Source organism: Lytechinus pictus, chromosome 11, assembly GCF_037042905.1.
Source record: "Lytechinus pictus isolate F3 Inbred chromosome 11, Lp3.0, whole genome shotgun sequence".
In the NCBI taxonomy this organism is placed as follows: domain Eukaryota; kingdom Metazoa; phylum Echinodermata; class Echinoidea; order Temnopleuroida; family Toxopneustidae; genus Lytechinus; species Lytechinus pictus.
The window spans coordinates 24,952,482-24,973,337 of NC_087255.1; positions in this window are offsets into that span (position 1 = coordinate 24,952,482).

Below are 20,856 nucleotides of genomic sequence, written 5' to 3' on the forward strand. Positions count from 1 at the left end.
TCGGTATTGGTAAAACTTTGTCATTACAATGCTTTTAATTGCGCGTTCCAAATAAAAGTTAAGTTGCCTGGATATGAATGTTTGTAAGTAAGCAACCACACGACAGAAAATCTATGTTCGTCTCCGAGGGACTTGGTAATGAGAATCAATGCCTTACCAAACGTTGCAAGTGCCCCGACAGGTTTCGTGAACTCGGTTTCCCTGATTAAAAGATCACCGATGTACTAACTGAGCAGTCGCGCCTCTTACGATGTGTCATCAAGATCAAGATTTGCTTCAGGTTATTACGCCCAATTGATGTCAGGTTTGTCAACACTGATAAAGAAACTAAAAAAAAATCGATTGACAAATCACTTTGTAGAATCTATTTCTATAATAATGGCACTTATTCACAAAGTAAGAAAAATATTCAAGTATACTTGCATCTGAGGTCGTTACTCGAGACATACTTCTTGGAAACTTTGCTATATAATACAGCTCCTGTTTAAGTTCGCTGTGAAATCTTTATCGAATACAAATGCTTCTTCATCTAAACTCAGTTCTCCATTGGCCTAACTAGGTCTTTATCCTCTGTCTTGTTTGATTGAGCCTGCTTATAAATTATATTCTATCTGAACTTTATTACATTACCATTGCAAATCCAACCAATATAAATGCAAACAATGCTCCCCTTATTTTAATCACTTCCTTTACACATCTTCCTGGGATGGTGGCGCAGTTAGCATTTAATTGCTTTCAATGTCAATGAATCAATAATATCATTGGACGCTTATTTAATTCCTGAAGGAGTCTTAGGAAACCCCCGCCATCCTCGCACCTATTTTGCATTCGGTATTCAGATTGCTTATACGAGGTGCTTTAAAAGTCGGATCTGAAAAAAAAAAGCCAACCCAGTCGATCTCATTTTGCATATGCAGGAGCACCAGTGCACGTATCATATCGTTTTTAATGACATTATATCTAAATTACATTTCGCTTTTTTTCTCTCCATGGCCCTGTAAGTAAAATGTGGCAAATGCAACACGAATCCGGAGGGAAAGGAGTATTGACATCACGACTAACTCGTGGGAGTTCATCAGTTTGTTTCATTCTGTTGTCAGAAATATTTTTTGCTGTTGCTTGAAGTCTCTATTTTAGAACATTTCTTTCTTTTATGTTTCTTCAACAAAATGAAGGTTGATTATCAGTTTGCATACGTCTTTATTGATTATATTTTTTTCTCATGCAAACGATGCATAATACACATTCGTCATCCGGGATAGATTCAGCTTTCACATTCTCTAACTCCTTGGCGAGTATCGCCCGATAATACGGCATTGGATAGTCTTGCTACTTTATTGTGACAAACAGCAGGTTGATCCGTACTGAGTGTTTCCCAAGATGGTTTTAGGGTAAATGGGTACTGTTGGTGCCACAAACCGACTCCAAACCGACCGATGGAACGTCGCTGACAGTAAACACTGTTAGAAAATTTATCCTTAAAATATAAGAAGTTCCTGCAGCAGAGTCTCGAGAAAACCTGTAATCTTACCAGATTGCGTAATCTTATATCATGTAAAATTACGGGAAAGTGGTATTTGGTGTCTGGAACCTTACAAATTTCCTTAAATAAAACATCCTTTTCCCCTTCTTAAACAGACCTGTTCTGTTAAATTGCAGAAAGAAAAATTCCTGTTTTATGAATTTACAGAATGATTCTGTTATTGCTTTCTGCAAATCTTCAGTTTTTTCTGTAAAATTAGGATTTTTTAACAGTGTACTGTTATATATTTTTTTATAAGTATGGATTCGATATCGTGGGTGTGTCTTGGACGTATACATTATGTCCTTATATGTTTATTCTCCATTTCACCCACTGCGAAAGTGTTTACACTGCCACGCCATCCCTAGTAAACCTAAGTGTATTCACTGTGAAAAGGGGTTTGACGAAGTGTTTTAATTTCCATGAGTTACTTTGGTAATCATCGTCTGATTCCCCAATCCGCAAATATCATAATGTCAGATACTCTTTCAAACGTATCGGTTCTCGTGGTTATTCTGGTCTTTTTGTCCGATCAATGAATTCGATCAGAAAATACCCCCATTGTCCTAATATTCATCATGAAGATGATGATGATGATGGTGACGATGATGATGAAATAACGATGACGAATAACTCTTGATATCTTAGATATTTTGTGTATCTTGGCCAGCGATCGTATGCAATAATTCATCCCATTCATAAAACGGGTACCTCACAGATTTATCGATTACATAATCCGCAGTTGAGAAACCCATGAACATGATTTATTATACTCTGGTGTGACATTTCTTATTTTTATCACATTCGATGAGAAAACCAGTCAACATTACTTCATTTTTTTTTCGTCCACGGTTAATGACTATTCCGTTTGAGAAACATAACAGAACAACAAAAGTCGAAATGTTTGTGGAAATGATAGGCATACCACAGCATTACTCTAATCTTTCTGCATTTTATTCGATGTATTCAATTTAAATTCTTCGCCGAAGCGCTGGAGACAAACTTTAGCATTTTTTTACCAATCAATACCGTATTATGTTTAATGATGACAATGGAATACACTGCATTACTTCAACTCGATTTTGACATTTACAGCAAAGAACCTTGTATGATTTGTAAAACAAGCAAAAGCACTCCGTAACCATAGAAACAGACTCAAATTCAGTATACTGTAATGTCTTGGATGTGTTTCAACACTCTCTTCCGATGTTCTTTTTGTCCAAATTTGCATAATGTGTACTCTTGTCCGTTTTGCCGACCACTGAAGTCGAAGGGATAATAAAAGAAGGTTGTTTACATGTACATCAACTGACAGAATATATGATTTTGGTTATCTCGTAATTTTCTTTTCAATACTTAAAAGATATCTACCCATTTTGTAGATTTCTTGAGTCGCCAGCTTAATAAAACAATCTTTATTCTTTTTGTCACCTGTCAAATTCGATCAATTTCAGTCACCTCTAAGTTGAATGAAAACGACAAAGTTTAAAGCTATTAATGCCGTGTGATATTTTACAATCAATAACACATCGTCTAAAAATATAAATAAAATTGAAATGGTGTATAACCAATAATAGCAAGCCATAAGTACTTCGAATGTTCCCTTCAGTAAGCTTTTTAACACTACTAATATTTGCCATTTGAAAAGTTATGACCCAAGATATATATCAGTGTTTTGTAATGTTTTTCATCACATTTTCCTAGTAAATGACAATTTAGTATTCACTATTCAATAATTATATGCTTCACAAGCCCTTGAAAAGTGGATGAGAAAATACCATCTCCGTATGATAGTGATGCCTGTACAAAATAACTTGAAAAACACAATTATTATTATCTCAGATATTTTAAGAATTGTTCTAAACCTTTCATATTAAAAATCAATTTAAACAAAGTATTTTCAATCCTAAACGAGATTTTAAAATCTAAGAAGACAGCGCTTTTAAGCCTATTAGAATTAAATTCTCGATAATGATTTTTATCCTTTCTCTTTCCATCCAATTCTCACAGTTTCCTGCCCCAACTTCAATCCAAATAATTGATGAAATAGCAATTTTGCCATGTTTTCCCCCTTTATCTACTCTCTTTCTATCCCTGAATCCCAATCTCGCTTGCAAACACTGAAAAAACGCTGACAACTGAGTATAACGCCTATATGGTGCTCAAGAATTTGTATTTTGGTTACAAAGGGAATATGACATAAATACAACTCTCAAACTTATTTAATGCACATTTCAGAAACGTTTTGTATACGGCAACTCACAAGGGAACGTGTTGTAAATTAAAAACAAACAATATAATGTCTAGTGTACCAAAAGAGAATGATTGCATAGAATTGGCTGTAAAGTCACCGATAATCGTATACGTTAAGAGAACGTGAAATGACCTTTTGATGATTTATTTTGATTTCGTATGGATGTGAGTTCGAATGACATTTCACATATCGCTTTCAAATAAAGTTTACAAAAAATTGAAAGGATACATTCTGATGTTAACCCTTTTTTCAATTTTGATGATATCAATAATATTGACATTTTTAAACCAAATATCCTTTTTTATCAATATTTAGGAAATTCACGATTAGATCGATCATTTCAAACCAATAGAATATAAATTGATTTAGATTTTCCCCTTTCGTTTGCTATAATGTTGGATGTACATACATTTTCATATCGTTGAGATAAATTGTCAACATCATAGAAATTGACGGATATTCTATTTTGATAAGTCTAAAACATGAAACATACATGTATCTCCTAAGACATAGTGTGGTTGTGATGTGAGGTAATCGCATCATCTATGATAATAAGCAAACCAAGTTTCATGTTTTCGTTTCTCTCTTTTAATTTTGATGAGCCATTGAGCTTTGTTTGCCATTCATTAAGTCATTCTTAATCACGCTTCCTACTAATGGGATTGGGCCCATCTGATAATCATAAAACACAACTAAAGGTTCATTAGTCCCTCATATGCACGAGTTGGCTTGACATTATTTACACACCACCAGTAAGAAACTTCATTATTGTCTCGTTTGATTATACGTTTCCCCTCTTTGATCATGTTCAATGTCATCGGGGGTGGTTTCAGGATTTGTTAAATGTAGGGTGGAGAAAATGGCTAGAATTGTATAATTCGTTAGAAAAAAAAAGAATGCTCTCACTCAGAAATACCATAAGAGTCCCCCAATAAAAAAATGATTATGGTGATTATCATAATAATGATGATGATAATAATTATCATTCAAATAATCAATTAGTATGAAAAGAAATTACAATAAATTTATGAAATAAAAGTAAACAAAATAAAAAGGAACAGTAAAATGAATGAATGAAAAGAAATATTTGACGAACAAAATGTAATGAAATGATGAATCAAAGTACAGCTAAGAAGAAAATAGTAAACTAAAATAAAGTAAATAAATAAAGGGGAGGGCACATCCCCCCTTTGAGCCCCCCCCCCCCCTTCATGTACGCCCGAATGCAATGATTCCTTACTAACGAGACCAATTAATGATAATATTCTTGATTAATTACAGACTGGCTCAATCGTGGAAGATGGATAAAAATGACTACAGCAATTGAGAGAAGGCCAATAAATTTTCTAGTGCGATGATACATAGCATTAACGTTCTCTTTGATAAAGGATAATGATTTTTAAGGAGTACATGTCTTGAAAAATTATAAACAAGGATAGTGAAAGTGAGAAAGTCTGGAAAGAGGGGAGAGATAAAGAAAGGAGAGAGAGAGAGAGAGGGGGGGGGGGAGCTCACCGGAAACGATTATGGGTTGGTTGTTTGACAAGATCATTTATCATAATTTCCTCGATTTAATGACACTCCGATCAAAAATTAATTAGTTGTCTACTTTTATTAGTTGCAGGGGCCTTTTAATAATCAATTTTTATAATGTGAATTGGCAGCAAGCGAAGCATGCAGGATTGTTTTTACTATGATTAAAAAGAGACACATTGATGAGGACTATTATACGGTATTTATGATCAAAAGGCTGAAATACATGAAATGATAAAATGATGATTTTTAATTTACCTTAAGTTTTAAACGAATAAAAAGGTTTCGAATATAATGCAAATAATAATAAAGTATAAAATGTAGCTTATGCAACTTCTTTACATAAATCAATATCAATTATCGACCTTTAAAACAAATGTTTAGCAATACATGTCGAGCGCTTTCCGCTTTGACAGTAAATGACCTCATGCTAACCTTGAAAAAATGAAAGAGGTTATTAAAAGTTACCGATGTATGGGTCAATACGGATCCGAATTCCCGAATGGAACAGTTGACCAAGGTAGTGATCATTATTTCCAAAATTATTTGTAGACATTACAGTATCTTGGGATATCGATTAATTAACTTATTGTTCATTTTTATCAACTAAATCATGTAGAATACAAGCCATATGGTGAGAAGAATTCAATTGTTGAAGTAAGTTGACGAAATTTTAGGAAATGTGTTAACAGATCGGAGTCAGATAAACGAAAGGCACAATTACAAAGAAAATTGACTATATTGAAATTTGAAATTTGAAAATCCCTTATTCACCCAGTTTCTATGCAGGGGCGTATTAAGAGATGAAGGGATGAATTTCAAATATGTTCCCCCTTTCGCATTAAAAAAAATCTATTCAGTCATATGAGATAGATTAGTCGGGCATCGATTTAAAATCTTTTGAAATAAATGACGTAGAAAATTACAACAAATTGTTTGCTTTTGTTCTTGTTATTTTTTCTTACATAAAATGCGTTTTTTTTTTAATCCAAAATGGGATCCAGCCTCCTCCATCTCTACACAAGTGACCGTCTTTTTTCATCTGTCCCAATTTCAACAAACTCACACGTGAATGCAACATTTACGTTATCATCACCCACGAATGTTCCCGCCAAAATATTCATGCACCCTCGATTTCTGAATAGCGATGATGGGTCATTGTTGCCTTGGGAATAACAACCTTAATTTTGTTTATTTCCAGGGAGAAGATCTCGAGTGAGAACAGTGTAAATAAACAATGAAATCCATGAGTCATACTCTCTAGAGGGGCATCTCGTTTAAAACAAATCCCGAGAGGACTGTTAGTGTGAACATTTGATAAACAATCATTAAAAGGGAATCTAGATGAGTGAGTCGATGATGCATACATAATACACCAAAGAACAAATTATAAGAAATTGTCTGACTCCCTAATATGCTTCGAGAGTTAGTCATGTTCTTGCCCTGATTCTCAGTGTAGATGATGGAAAAGCAGATAGGCTTCTTACATCAATATAAACAAATAATCGTGTACTGTGAAAAGTGGAATTTTATTTGTTACATGGTCGAGATTTTAAAGATATATATATCACCATTTCACCATTTCGATAGGGGCGTCGTGATCTAGTGGTTACGACTCACGTCTTTCAATTAGAGGGACGTGGGTTCGAATCCCAGCCATGGCGTGTTTTCTTTCAGCTAGAAATGTATGTGCTGCACTCGACCCAGGTGATGTGAATGGGTACCCTGTAGAATTTATTCCTTGAATGCTTTAGCGCCTATATGGCGGCTCAGCTACAGCCGGGGTAATTATACAATACCAAGTATCAAGTGTAGTATATGTAATTAGTAGCTGCGCTATATAAATGGACCATATTATCATTATCATTATTGTCATTATCATCATTATTTTATCAGTTTATTTCTAAGAACCGTTAAATCATTACATATATATCAATTGAAATCCCGGGTATATTAATTGACTTTTATCTATTACAATTCCAAAGAAATTCGATTAGATTTTGATAAACTACATCGCCTGATATCATTATGAACAAAACATGAGAAACAAGTATATCATTTGGTAAACAGGTAAAGCAATCAAGCTTTTCAAAAGCTAAACAGGTAGATAGTATTAATTTATTTATGCATTTTCATTCACTTTCTGGGTTTTTTTATTTGCTATTCATTCAATCATAATATTTTTTCCAATTTGATTAATAATCACATATTCATTATGTTTATCATGGCTATCTAATTGTCTATTCGTTAACAAAAGTCTTGTGACCATTGGACCTGGCTAAACGATCAGTTAGTTTATTGCTTTACTTTTCTGTCTATTTGTTCAAATGTTGTCTTTTTGTATATTCTTAAATGATAAGACGTTTTCTGAATCAATATCATTCACATGCAATCACGTATGTTGGTTCCGGAGAATGAATTACAAAATCGATCATTTAGGGTCTTTTTCGTAATGCCTTTAAAAACCACTGCTCACATTTTGCTAAATTGGTAGATAATAAAGAAATATCACAAAACTCTCCCAGTATAAATTTTCATTGGTCCTGTCATCTCTCTTAATTGCAGGATATGAAGACGATATTTCGCTTTTCTCCGTGCGTCCTGGAAATGTATCTTATTGATTCAATCATTCCAATTAGGGAAAATATCAAAGAGGCATTCCCTCTAAGATCCAAAGGAAATCAAAATGGTTGTAATTAAATTACAGAAATGATACTCATCCACAGTAACCGATTTTGGCGTGCCACCTGATTTTCCATCCCATTAGACCATGGCCTCGTCTTACAAAGAGTCGAAATTGTTGGTATCAATCAACCTCAACGATATGGAAATCCATCAATATCATTTTTTGGGGCTACAGGAATTTGCACAATGTCCTTTGTAAACAAAGAACAGCACAGTTTTTAAGACAATGAATGCTTGAGTATTCGTCATCATCTAGGAAACATTTCGAACAGGCATTTTAGAAGTTGGAATTCCTGGCTTTCCATGGTTGTGCTTGATCGGATCAATCGCAACACTTTGTAAGACGGGGCCCGTGTGTGAATTACATTGGATGTGTATTGTTAAGGGTAAGAAGTATTTCCGGGGCACAAGGCTTTCTCAGGTCACCAACCACAATGGTTTAACACATTTGGACCACTTACTTCCATTTATTTTCGGTCTAAATGCAATTTGGCCCCATAATCTCTTATGTCGTGTTTTTATGATTAGTCTTCATTTTTAGTGCTTTCGTTTTCTACTCGTATAATATAGCTTGGTCAACATTTTTTCTGTACTTCGCAAGTCCAGTTAATAAAATCTTTTAAAATATTCAAACGATGTATATTTAAGTAATGAAAGATGGAAAGAGACAAAGAAAACATACCTCCGAAAAACCTAAAAAGTAGTCCTCACCAAAAAAAAATAAACAAAGATACGTGAGAAGGGTCCAGCAGAATTACAGACTGGAATAGCAAATACAAACAATAAAGGGAGAGAAATGAGTGAGGGAAAGGGAGAGAGAGAGATAGATAACAAGAAAGATAAAATTATATGAAGGGGAGGAGGAGGATGTAATCGGTGGTACCATGGACCTAGGTCCATGGTGGTACATAAATTTAATCGATGAGAGTGTATCACTTACCAGGGGGCCCGTTTCATCAACATTTTTGTTCGATAAGTTGTCGGTTCTGACATTTTTTCTTGATTCCGATTGACTCATGATACGCAGCGTTACAATGTTAACTGTCAGATAAAGTCGGATAAGACGTCCATTCATGAATGGACGTCTTATCCGACTTTATCCGACAGAGGTTTGTTAATATCTACAGTAGATGAAAGTAGAATAGATGAAGGAGAAATGAAGGTTTAGCACGAGTAATGGTTAGTGAGCAAGAGAGAGAAATTCAAAATCGAAAAGAAGAGGAATACGAAAAAAATAGAAGAAAAAGAAATAGGAGAAGAAGGAGGAGGAGAAGGAGGAGAAGAAGAAGAAGAGGAACTACAATAAATTCACAGCTTCATTACTGCCAAAAGGCAAATTGAATTCCTAAATACTCTTTACGCCATCATTCACTAATTGAAATATTGATCTGGTGCTCTGTTAGAACAAGTTAATTTACAGTTGTTACATCAGACTGTTTTACACCCCCCCTTTTTTTTTAAGGCTATATTGGCTTTACGTTGCCTTCTTTTGAATTTTTAATTACCTCTCTTGTGTGATGCGCATAAAAAATGTCGAATGTTTGTTGCTGCGTTGCTCGACACAATGCCATAAAGATATTGTTTACTAAAAGTATGAGGCCGCCAATAATAGGTATACAATTTTTATATGTGACAGTAAAGCAGGTTTATATCTTTTCATTATTTATTTCTCCAAAGCACAATAAAGAAGTTCACATGAATCGCTATTTAACAAGGGGAAGCCAGTGCGGTTTGGGAAACCATGTAAGAAATTTATTCTCCTATTCACTGGTAGAAATGGAAGAGGTGAGGTAAACATGCTCTTCCAGGCTAATTGAAGGGAATTTTACGACCATTGTGGGATGATCATTTCTTATTAACCTGATCCAAAAACAAATAGAAAAAAAAACCTAGATAATGATCGCAGTTTATTGTATCAATCGATATATTTAATCAATTGCTAAAATTAAGGTAGCAATTAATCACTAGGCTTTATGTTAAGGGGTTCATATGTTGTTTTTTTTTTTTGGGGGGGGGGCACATGAATAAAATTACATATTAAAGGAGGAAAAAGAGAAAATTGATATTTTCATTATATTCTGGAAGGTTGTGTTAAGTTGTGACAGATCGCTTATCATTACGTCATAGTCACACCCAAAACCGACTCATGATCGTCCAATGCTCTTACGTCATTTCCAAAGACATACCATCGGGCCCATGGCGACTTCAGCACAGGAGTAATTTGCTTTTTGGTTGTGACTTATGACGGTTTAATATTTCATTTGTTCTGGTTCGTAGGCAAATAATCACCCATGGAAGAGTAAGATTGTGTGAGCATTTCCGTCGCCAGAACGTAGCGTCCGATTTTACCAGGCGCTAAAGCGTACAAAATGTCGCAAGAATCTTTATTTCGCTTTATTTCTGAACCCCCCCCCCCCCCCCTCTGCTCCATTCTTCTCTGTTCACTTTTTTTCTAAAATATCTCCCTCACTCTTACTCTCACCGTCTTCCTTTCTTAAAGTCCCCTTTTCTATCTCTCTGTATTTCTGTTATGCCCCCATCTCTCAATCTATCCCTGCCTCTGTCCCCTGTCTCTGTCACTTTTCTTCCCCCTCTCTGTCCCCCTGCCTCTGTCACTTTTCTTCCCCCTCTCTCATCTGTTATTCCATATTCCCTTCTCTCTCATTTTGAATGAAACTACTATGTTCCTCTTTTAAATAATTATCCAGATTATCCACTCCTATAAGTTCCATTAATCCTCTTTCAACATGGATGCATCCCAAAAGACTCCTCATACTTTCACTCATTCTATGCTATTTGCTGGGATTATTTCCCAAACGTGTCATCCCAAAATATTAGACAGATAAGATTATTTTTTAATATAAGCGTTTCGATAGGTTCATGGATGGGATTCGAATGGACTCAAAGAATGACTGTCACTAATTTAGATCTTTTATCCACATAACATTCATGTCGGCGACAGCATCAATAATGAATGAACTCTTGTTGCCGCCCTTTGATTAAAAACTTTATGGTTTTCTTGTATTCTGACGGGTGCTTTTGGCCTGATTATGGTATTGATCGTCACATTACATTCTCACCCATCTTCGTGATGGAAACGCCTTAGGGGAAGTCACATCAATTTCTGAAAAATAAAAAAGTTTCAATCGTCTGGGGTTCATTGATGATGACATCAGTCTCTCAAAACATTCATCTCATTTTTTTTTCAAATATTTTGTGCAATCGCACTATTTTTATTCCTTGATAAAATCATATGTAAATAATTGGGATTACTAATTACAATCGAGTTATTCCATCAATCAAGATGAAAAAAAGAAATGGAGGGGGCATGCCCCACCTATGAATATTTAATTTTGTTTCGTAGTCAGTAGGAGAGGGTCGTTCGGTCCTTTCCCCTGCGTAAAGATGGTAAATGACACAAACCTCAAGGAATTCGCAGAGGATTTTGAACAATTCGCAAAGGATTTTGAAAGATGAAGTTTGACGATGAATGTTCTTGAATGTGCAATATACTTTTAAATTAGGCACTAATCTCAGGCGCTCAAAGCTGTGAAAAATCCGGGACCCATTAATTGAATCAAGATATTTGTATTGATACTGTTAATGTCTATTCAAATTAAAACTTGAAACATTGATTCTGCTCAATCTAATACATTTTAAGTAAAGTAAATTATAGGAAAGAAATCAGTTTAGATTTTCGCTTCAATATTCATATAGTACCCACGCACAAATAATTAGGTAGGGCGTGCAAGAGTTTGCTTGTAGGTGGGGTGAAATTGCGTAATATAACGATTTAAAACATATATTTCCTATATTATACAAATTAAATATAAGCGCTTTTAAAGACAGAGTTAACAGTTTTCACGATGTTCTGGTACTTTTCCCTTTTTTTCAAATATGGCAGGCACTGCATTCATAAAGTAGAGCGCTAGATTGAGACTACATCAAGAGGGGCTAATTTAGTCCTTAGTGTTCAACACATTCAGCTATTGCGAGGTAATCATCGCTTTGATTGCATCATTAAGCAATAACATTGTTCTTTATCAACCGCGTAAACCATCTTTCTCAAATTTACAGCTGTGCTTATGGCCTTGATATTTCCCTCAGGAACGTCCCACAGCCATTTCCGACATTTTGCTGTCTACAATTTTTCCTCCAAACCCTCCAGAATCTAACCGATGAAATGAAATGTGATATCCCCTTTATATTTTTGCGAGTGTCATTTTCTTCCCGGAAGACTTAACAATGTTCATAATGATACCGCGGTTTAAGTCTTAGATATTAAGTTGTTTGTTCAACCATGAAATAGCCTTGGTAAGACGCACATTGTAGATCATTTGCGTCATATATCTACCGCCGGCTTTCGCCTCGAAATTTAGACACAATTATTATCCCAGTCCGATAAGTGTTCTTCATGCCTTGATTAACCCTCTGAATGTTTCATTTTCATTCTCTAAATGACCTATAGGAAGAATGGTTAATATGTTGCATGCATAACGTCGTTCAAATACGAAAAAAAAATACACCGATCTTTTATTCCGTATACACTGTTATAAAATTTATCCTTAAAATAAAAGAAGTTCCTGCAGCAGAGTCTCGAGAACACCTGTAATCTTACCAGATTGCGTAATCTTACAAGAAATTGGTATTTGGTGTATGGAACCTTACAAATTTCCTTTAATAAAACACCCTTTTCCCCTCTTTAAACAGACCTGTTCTGTTAAATTGCAGAAAAATTCCTGCTTTCTGAATTTACAGAATGATTCTGTTATTGCTTTTTGCAAAATCTTCTTTCTTTTTTTTTCTGTAAAATCAGATTATTCTTAACTGAACTTTATGCTCATCTTCGAAATAATCTTATTCAGATTATGTTGTATTGTACTAGGGATTTATAATGTAATGATTTCATGAACACTGTTACTGATCTGGTTACATTAATCGTATAATTTAAAAACAATCTTTGTTAATAAAAATCATTTTGACAGCAAAGCATCTTAGGTTTTACATGTGGCAGTGGGGCAGTAGGGATATTGTCATCAAAGTTGACGATTTAACAACTTTTCCCCTTTGAAATTCAGGCGTTATTTTCTATTTTGCATTGTCAACTATTTGTTTTCTGATTAAGATCATCTTCATTTTATGAATACATGTCAATGATAATAAATTCCGATGGCACTAGAGTACTGACACGCTTAGAGATGCATTTCGAAGGTTGAATTAAGATAATCTGAAACATGTTATGATGTATGTGGAAAATAAAGACTATACACCTTTGCTCATTTCCACTCAGACGGAGTATTTCTTCTCTTTCCTTATCAGTGTATTCGTGAGATTTATAAATAATGTAAAATATTTGCAGTTTAATCTTGTTAGTTTTCCATAAAAAAAAAAAAAAATTTGTTTCTTATTGCGAATCTAAGTCGAAAATTTTCTACATAGCATGTCTCTAATCAGTGTAATTGTTACATTAATTTATCAAGTTTAATGAAAATTATGTGTCATAAAATTTAGATAACAAAAGTCATGCTAATGCTACATAATAATTTTCAAGAAAAGGAATGCTTGACCAAGAAGATAATCCCATAGAGCATTCCTATGCGTTAAAACAGTTTATGCACATAATTGCATCCACTTTAGAATTCAAATATTTCCAGTTTGCTGTGATCGATACAGGAGACAATAAATATATCACATCAGAGCAAGACCTCAGTCACACTAACGAGACTGACCCCAGACCAACTGACGGTCTGTCATTGGTAAAGACGTAATAGCTTTGATTGGTCTGGACTGATCCGGCTCGACTGTAGCATTGCGCTCTACATAGTGATGAATAGAAAAGGACAAAACCCCTTAAAAATCAATTACGCAGTATTCCAGAAATGGTCATGATGATATAAACATGCTATGTATCGTAAGAGAACTCAAATATTTTGACAATATGAAGATGGACCCAACTCCTAGGAAATCAATTATACATTATTCCAGAAATAACCATTATGATCTTTATCATAGCAAAATGTCGTATACTTTTTTTAGATTGTTCTTTGGGCCTGATGTTGCCATCATATTGTCAATACAATGAGAATGGAGATGGGATCATCAATTCGGAGGTTCCATTAGCTGTAAGAATCATCCCCCATTCAAATTCGGTAGCAAGTTATGGCGTTTTGATGAATTAATAATTAATTCTATTTTCATGACAGAGTGTCATTGAGAGTATTGAATTTATTAGAGGGCGATGCGTAAGAATCTCACTTGTCACTGTCAAATTAGAATTCAATTTTCATCGGGAAGCGGAGACGTATCATTTCTTAAACGCAGGATAGACTGAGAATAATAATCTCTCTTATATCATTTTTTTTTACATTTAACCCTCCAAATAATAAATGTACAACCTAATTTTCTTGAAATTGCTTGTTTTATTTTGATTATAACTATCATTACTATTATATCCTTGAATATTTTTTCCGCAATAAAAAAAATATTACAGTGAAATAACAATTATTTGTTGTATTAAGTAATTTATGTTTTCGATATCGATACCAGTTAAATTCAACGCAAGGTGTCGGGACCAAGTGCATTTTATTAAAAAAACTCTTTTATAGCTTTTCAAATAAATGCAAATACTGGATGCATTTTTTATATCAGCGTGTCCATGTTTGAAACAAAAATAGCGCACCTGCGTGGTTTAACGATTTGAGGTATAAGAGCAGGAATTCAACGTTGTACAAAATAAGATTTCAATTCCTACCTCCCAGATTCGAGTAGAATTCTCCCATAAAAAACGTATGAGTTCGTTTGTGGAAAAAGGGGAAAGGATTGTTTTTTTTTGTTCAAAAGCAAATCGGAATACAACAGACTCTGACAAAGCTCTGTCGATTCGCTCTATCCCAAATGCCTACATCTTCCCCTTTTTCCAATCACCCCCCCCCCCCCACATAGTGCACACATATTGCACCACTGGGCATATTGCTACCACCCCCCCCCCCCCCATACCGATACCACAAACATGCAAAATTCCTGACTCGCATTCTTTTGTCTTTCGTTTTACTTTACCTTTGTCCTTCCATTCCCTTTAAAGTAAAATAGACTGTCCTCTTGCGATCATTTTGGTTGACTTTGAGATCTGTGTCTTTACTTGATCAGGTGTCTGGCAAACAATTGCTTTTACTTAGTAGGTGCTCCTATTTCATTAGCTCTCCTGGATTGCCAGAGTAGCAAATGGAAGATATCAATAAAATTAAGACAACACCTGTCCTATTAAAACACCAAAAGTTTTCTTTCAATTTGGAATCTGTTTCTACATCCTCGCTTCTGGCATCGGGTGGTAACCGGAAATAAGAAAAAGGACGCGGTTTTTAAACTTCTGCTGTATTTTTTTCCTTTTCTTTTTCATTCTTCTTTTTCGAGTATTTACTGAAATGTTATTCGAAAAGGTGTATCGTTGAATTCATTAAAGTGGGCTATCCCCAAAATATCGGAACAAAGCATGTACCTCTCTTATTACGTTTCTTTAGTTTCATATGTTATCAATTAAGTTACGCTACATGACAATGAGCAGTATAAACTTTCAAATTAAATACATGTAGATGTAATTCATACAGTATTTATCAACATTTAATGGATGTATTCCTCATGTTGCAAGAACACACGGGTATCTTTCAGTGCCCTTCACATATTAGTTTGCCATTACAAGAACCTGATCGGTCTGCGTACAGAAGTGCGATCCCGTTCCTTCAATCGTGTAATCTATACATACGAATTAAAGCGCCCATTGCATCCATGTCCTTTACAACATTTAAAGAGACTATAAGAACTCATATCATAATTACGGGTGAGCTTAACTTGGACAGCGATTTTTTTTTCAAAGGTCATGTTGTATTACTTAAGGATAATGTAATTGTATAAGGGTCCTTAGATGCTACGAAGTATTAAGCATTTGAAAAAAAATAAAAGTAAGGTTCGAGCCTATAGCATAATTAGTCTCATGCATGCAATTCTGTTTGAAGTGAATATGAGTCAAAGAATGGTAATTTTCTCACCATTTTGTAGACGTAATTATATTACACGATTCCTTAATAATTTGGTGGAATTTAATCAATATTTTCAAATCAATTTGAGACAGATTTTGTTTTCAACATTCAATTTCATTACCAGATTTCGTCTTGTCTTTAACTCTTATTGTCTGACACTCAATGTCACAGCCGGTAACGTGACTTCATTCTAAGACTGAAAGATATAGCACATGAAAGTCAGAATCCGAGGATGCAGGTGCAGAAAGTAGGCCTCAAATCGATCTCATTTAGCCCCAAAACTGGAACTTGCTTTCAGCTTTAGTCTCGTCGCGATTCGGTGTATCCAATTCCAGAAACCAGATCGCCGAAGTCACACGATTATACGCTACGCCGGTCGATCTCTTAATTAGCCAGCCGGTTGATGAAGAGGAGGCTTTTCCGATGACATGGCATCTACTGTTTCCACTTTGAATTAAACATTTGGTGACGATGAGAGGTTGCGATTTTATGCGACCTATTCGGATCGATATCCCCAAGGTGTCGTATGTCTCTGACTATGACACGTATTCACACCAGAAGACACAATGATTACGGAACGCGATCTGGAGACGTACCATGATATGCAAAATATCATTGCGTTTCGAAGCAGTGTTGGATGATAATTATTTTTATTCAAGTGGCAACTCGACAATGAAGCTGCATGAAAGTCATATTTATCCAATGTTTACCAAATAGGGGTGTTGGATCTATGACAATCTAAATCGTCTCTCCATATCTAATCTATATATTAAGTTGTTGGAGTTCACTTCATGAGAGGAGTTCATATTTCTAAGTGACTTATTCTGATTGTGCGTTCATCAGTCATATACAAAGTTTCCGATAAAACATAAATTCAATCTTACGATTAAGTTCAATCTCAATAATGACAACTCATAAAGAATCAGTGCGATGAATTTCAAGATTGATTTAAACAATGGTGGTTATCAAGACCCTCATTGATCGAGTGCATTATTTTCTTTTCGTATGAATTTCGTAGAAAAAAAGTGTTATAAAACAGCCAATGCACGGATTCATAAGTCGCTTCCCTCCACATTATATCAATATTCAGAGTTAGGCATGGATAAATGGTAAAGTTGCGCAAAGATGGTGAAAGTTCCACACTAGACTGGTCTTTGCATACTTAGTCCGAAATTTTATTAAGACTGAGCATGCGCAAATTGCATTTTATCTGAATCTACCTTCCTTATTCACTTAACCTTTTGACTATTGAATTCTAGGTTTCATGCCATTTGCTCGAGCAACAATTGCTCCGTAGATTCCCAATAGCTTTGAACAGGGATAACCCGGTTCCAGTAGTCGATGGATCATGTTCTTCAAAGCTTTCTACTTCCATAATCGCATTTGAAGTCCTGCCTTCATCTTTCACTTCCGTCGAGTTAATAAATACTCCCTAGTTTCGGCTTTAATGCCTATCTGAATCTACCGTCCTATTTCACCCCCGTCCTGATTTCAAAGCTTCATTAGTTTCGTATCTAATAATGATCAACTTATGAGATCTATCTGAGTCTTTCGTATCTATATCGCATACAAGGTCCGTAGTTTCATAAGTACCACTGATCGTATTTGAGAACTACCCGAATTTCCTATCTCACTTTCGTCACGATTTCACTAGTTTGGTATCTATTAGTAACCAACTTAAAAAGTTCTATCTAAATCTATCGTATGAATCTATAGCGTAATAGGTCCCTAGTTTCATATCTACTACCACTGATCGCACTTGAGAACTATCTGTACCGTCGTACTTCACTTCTGTCCAAATTTAAAAACTTCACTAGTTTCGTATCTAATACCGATCAACTTAAAAAGATCTATGTGAATCAAACGTACTCTTTTAACGTACTCTTTTTCTCCCGTCATATTCATAAAAGCTCCCTACTTTTATATCTAGCACTGATCGCCTTTAAGTGTATCTGAATCAATTGTCGGCGTTAATCAGTACCTGAATCTACCATCCTTTCATTTTTGTTGAACTTTCAAAAGCGCACTAGTTTCACATCTACCCTTGATCGCCTTCAAAGCATATCTGAATCTACCGTCCTATTTCATGTCCGTCCTTTTTTACTCTTCAAAATATGTCTTGTTGCATATCTGGCACTGACTGCCGTCTTTCTATCGCCCTCTTATACTTCCGTCGTGATTTTCAAAAACTTCACTAGTTCTACATCTACCGCTGATTGGCTTCAAGGCTTATCTGACTCCACCGTTCCCTTCACCCTTACACTTTCAAAATCTCACTAGTTTTATATCTAACACTGGTCACCTCTATCTGAATCTATCGCCCTATTTCACGTCCGTCGTCCTTTCCCCTTCAAAATATTAATGAGTCAGAAAGAAGAGGATCGAGGGTATTTGAATTCGAGTTCATCGTGGCTTAGCCGTGAACCAGAATAGGCTGGAGGTTAAGTCGCTGTCCGGTAAGCAGTAGATGGCAGGTTCGAATCCCACTGGTTCCAATTTTTTTCTGACTTATGCTTTTCATTACAGATCGAGCATAGCGATCTTAAACAGAAAGGAGTATTGACGAAAAATTGTTAACAAAATCTTTCCTATGGCATATCTACCGTTTGTCGCATTGCAAGTGTATCTGAATCTACATCCTTTTATTTTTTTCTTGTTTATAAAGGCTCACTAGTTTTCATCTCAACCACTTATCACCATTCACGCCTTTCTGAATCTAAGGTTCTCGTTCCATTCCTATGTGGTTATAAAATATCACTAGTTTCATATCTAACACTGATCGTCTTCATTGTATATCTGAGACATCGCCATATTTCCCATCTGTTGTGTTGTTTAATATCTCAATCGTTTAATAATTACTACTGATATGTATTTCTTAATCTACCGTCATGTTTCACGTCCGTCCTTATTTCTAAAGCTCCCTAGCTTCATAATCTACCATTTATCGCCGCGAAAACCTATCTCGATTTACCGTCCTATTTCACTTTCCTCCTGATGTCAAAACCCAACCGTTTATGAAAGCCCACTCATTTCATTCAACCACTGATCGCCTTCAAGGTATATCTGAATCTACAATCATATTTATTGTCTTTTTTAACTCTCACTCGATTCATATCTACAACTGATCAATTTAAAGTCTTATCTGAATCTAATGTCCACATCCACTTCCTTCATATCTATATTTAAAAAATACGTATTTCCTTATTTATAATATATTTCATTTTTAGTGATATCTATGATTTATTTCTTGTGAAAAAAAATAATCGAGTCCGAAAATCCTGTACAAATTTGAAATTGATTTCTAAACGGGTTTTATGTAATAGATCGAAGAATTTGTGCGAATGCATTTTGTGAAAAAAAACCGTTGTGACTCGCAAACGAACACCTGAAATGACACAAAAAGACAAATGAAAGAAAAAATGTACTTTTAGGGAGCATTGATTTTATACTCTCTGACATAAAGCCTGAGACCTAGGGCGATAAGCAATTAGGGTCGCACCTCCTGCACGCAGATCCCCGGTGACCCCCGGGCCGTGAATATTAAGCGTCGAAGAGAGAGCGTAAAAGCTACGTCGAGAACTCTTTAAAGGATTATCTTGTATTAAGGCATTCATGTTGAGCTCACCCGTTGAAATCTGTTAGTGCGTGCATTGTATCAAGTAGTGCATCACCGATCAATGAAGTTTATTTGAGCTTGAAAGTAGTAAAATGAAATGTTTTATGATCAGGAAAAGTCTGAACACCACGACTTTGTAAGCAAGCAAAAGCTCGGAATTTGATCATTTGCATGAAATCATGTCACTTGAGCAGACAATGCAAAGTAAACTAAGACGTTTCAAAGACAATACTCATCTACGTTATTATCGTAGTAACTGGACGAAATTTAAGAGACCGATTTATTTTCGAACAATCGGTACAGCCATATAATAACATAAATCAAAATGTTGTGTATCATGCGGTGTCATTGTCATGAATATTATTGGAACTATAAACAAAAGAGATTCTATCAATTCTCAATACCCCCCCCCTTGATACCCATACATCATGTTCATTATAATTAGATATCATAATTATAGAAGTCATATTTCACGACATCAAAACGAGAAACGAAGAGGGAAATAAATCACATACTTCAGCATTAACCCAATTATTATTTTTGCTAGGTTATATATCATAATATCGAATGACAGGTCGCCTGCGATTTGTGTTCAAAATTCTGATCGCGATGTAGGGTACAGGGAAAAGATTTTTACACACAAAAAATATATCTTGATTCTTATAGTAGGACCGTCACAGACGGAAGCGACTTGTATTTATTTTTACTACGATATAAATGCGAAAGTGATAACCGACAACGCATTGCAAAATATATCTGCATGATGTTATCATCTACCTATATTACTGTACCAGACTATGCAAAATACTGTGCACTTGTGATTTACATCATCGGCATAATAATTTAGTTCAAGGGAACCAGTTGAACGCTGCAAACAAAGGAGATTGCGATATTATCAATGTACTACTACACATAAAGCGGAATAACCGAATTAGTTACCATGTCTATCCGTGGCCACGCATGGAAGTGGATCCAATAAGCTAGCAGCATAAACTGGGGCAAAGATATTTATGGCACTGATATAGTTCTATCCATAATGAACACGTGAAGAATGCAGAGATAGGATTTAATTGGAGATAATTTGTTAAAAGGGCGAGTGCCCGACCGTTCGAGAAGGCTAGGGACTCGGGCGCTCTATGGGTAGGACGCGAAGTGCCCTGAAGACATCACCAATCGATGCTTTATACAATTAGTGATTGAAGGTAAAATTATT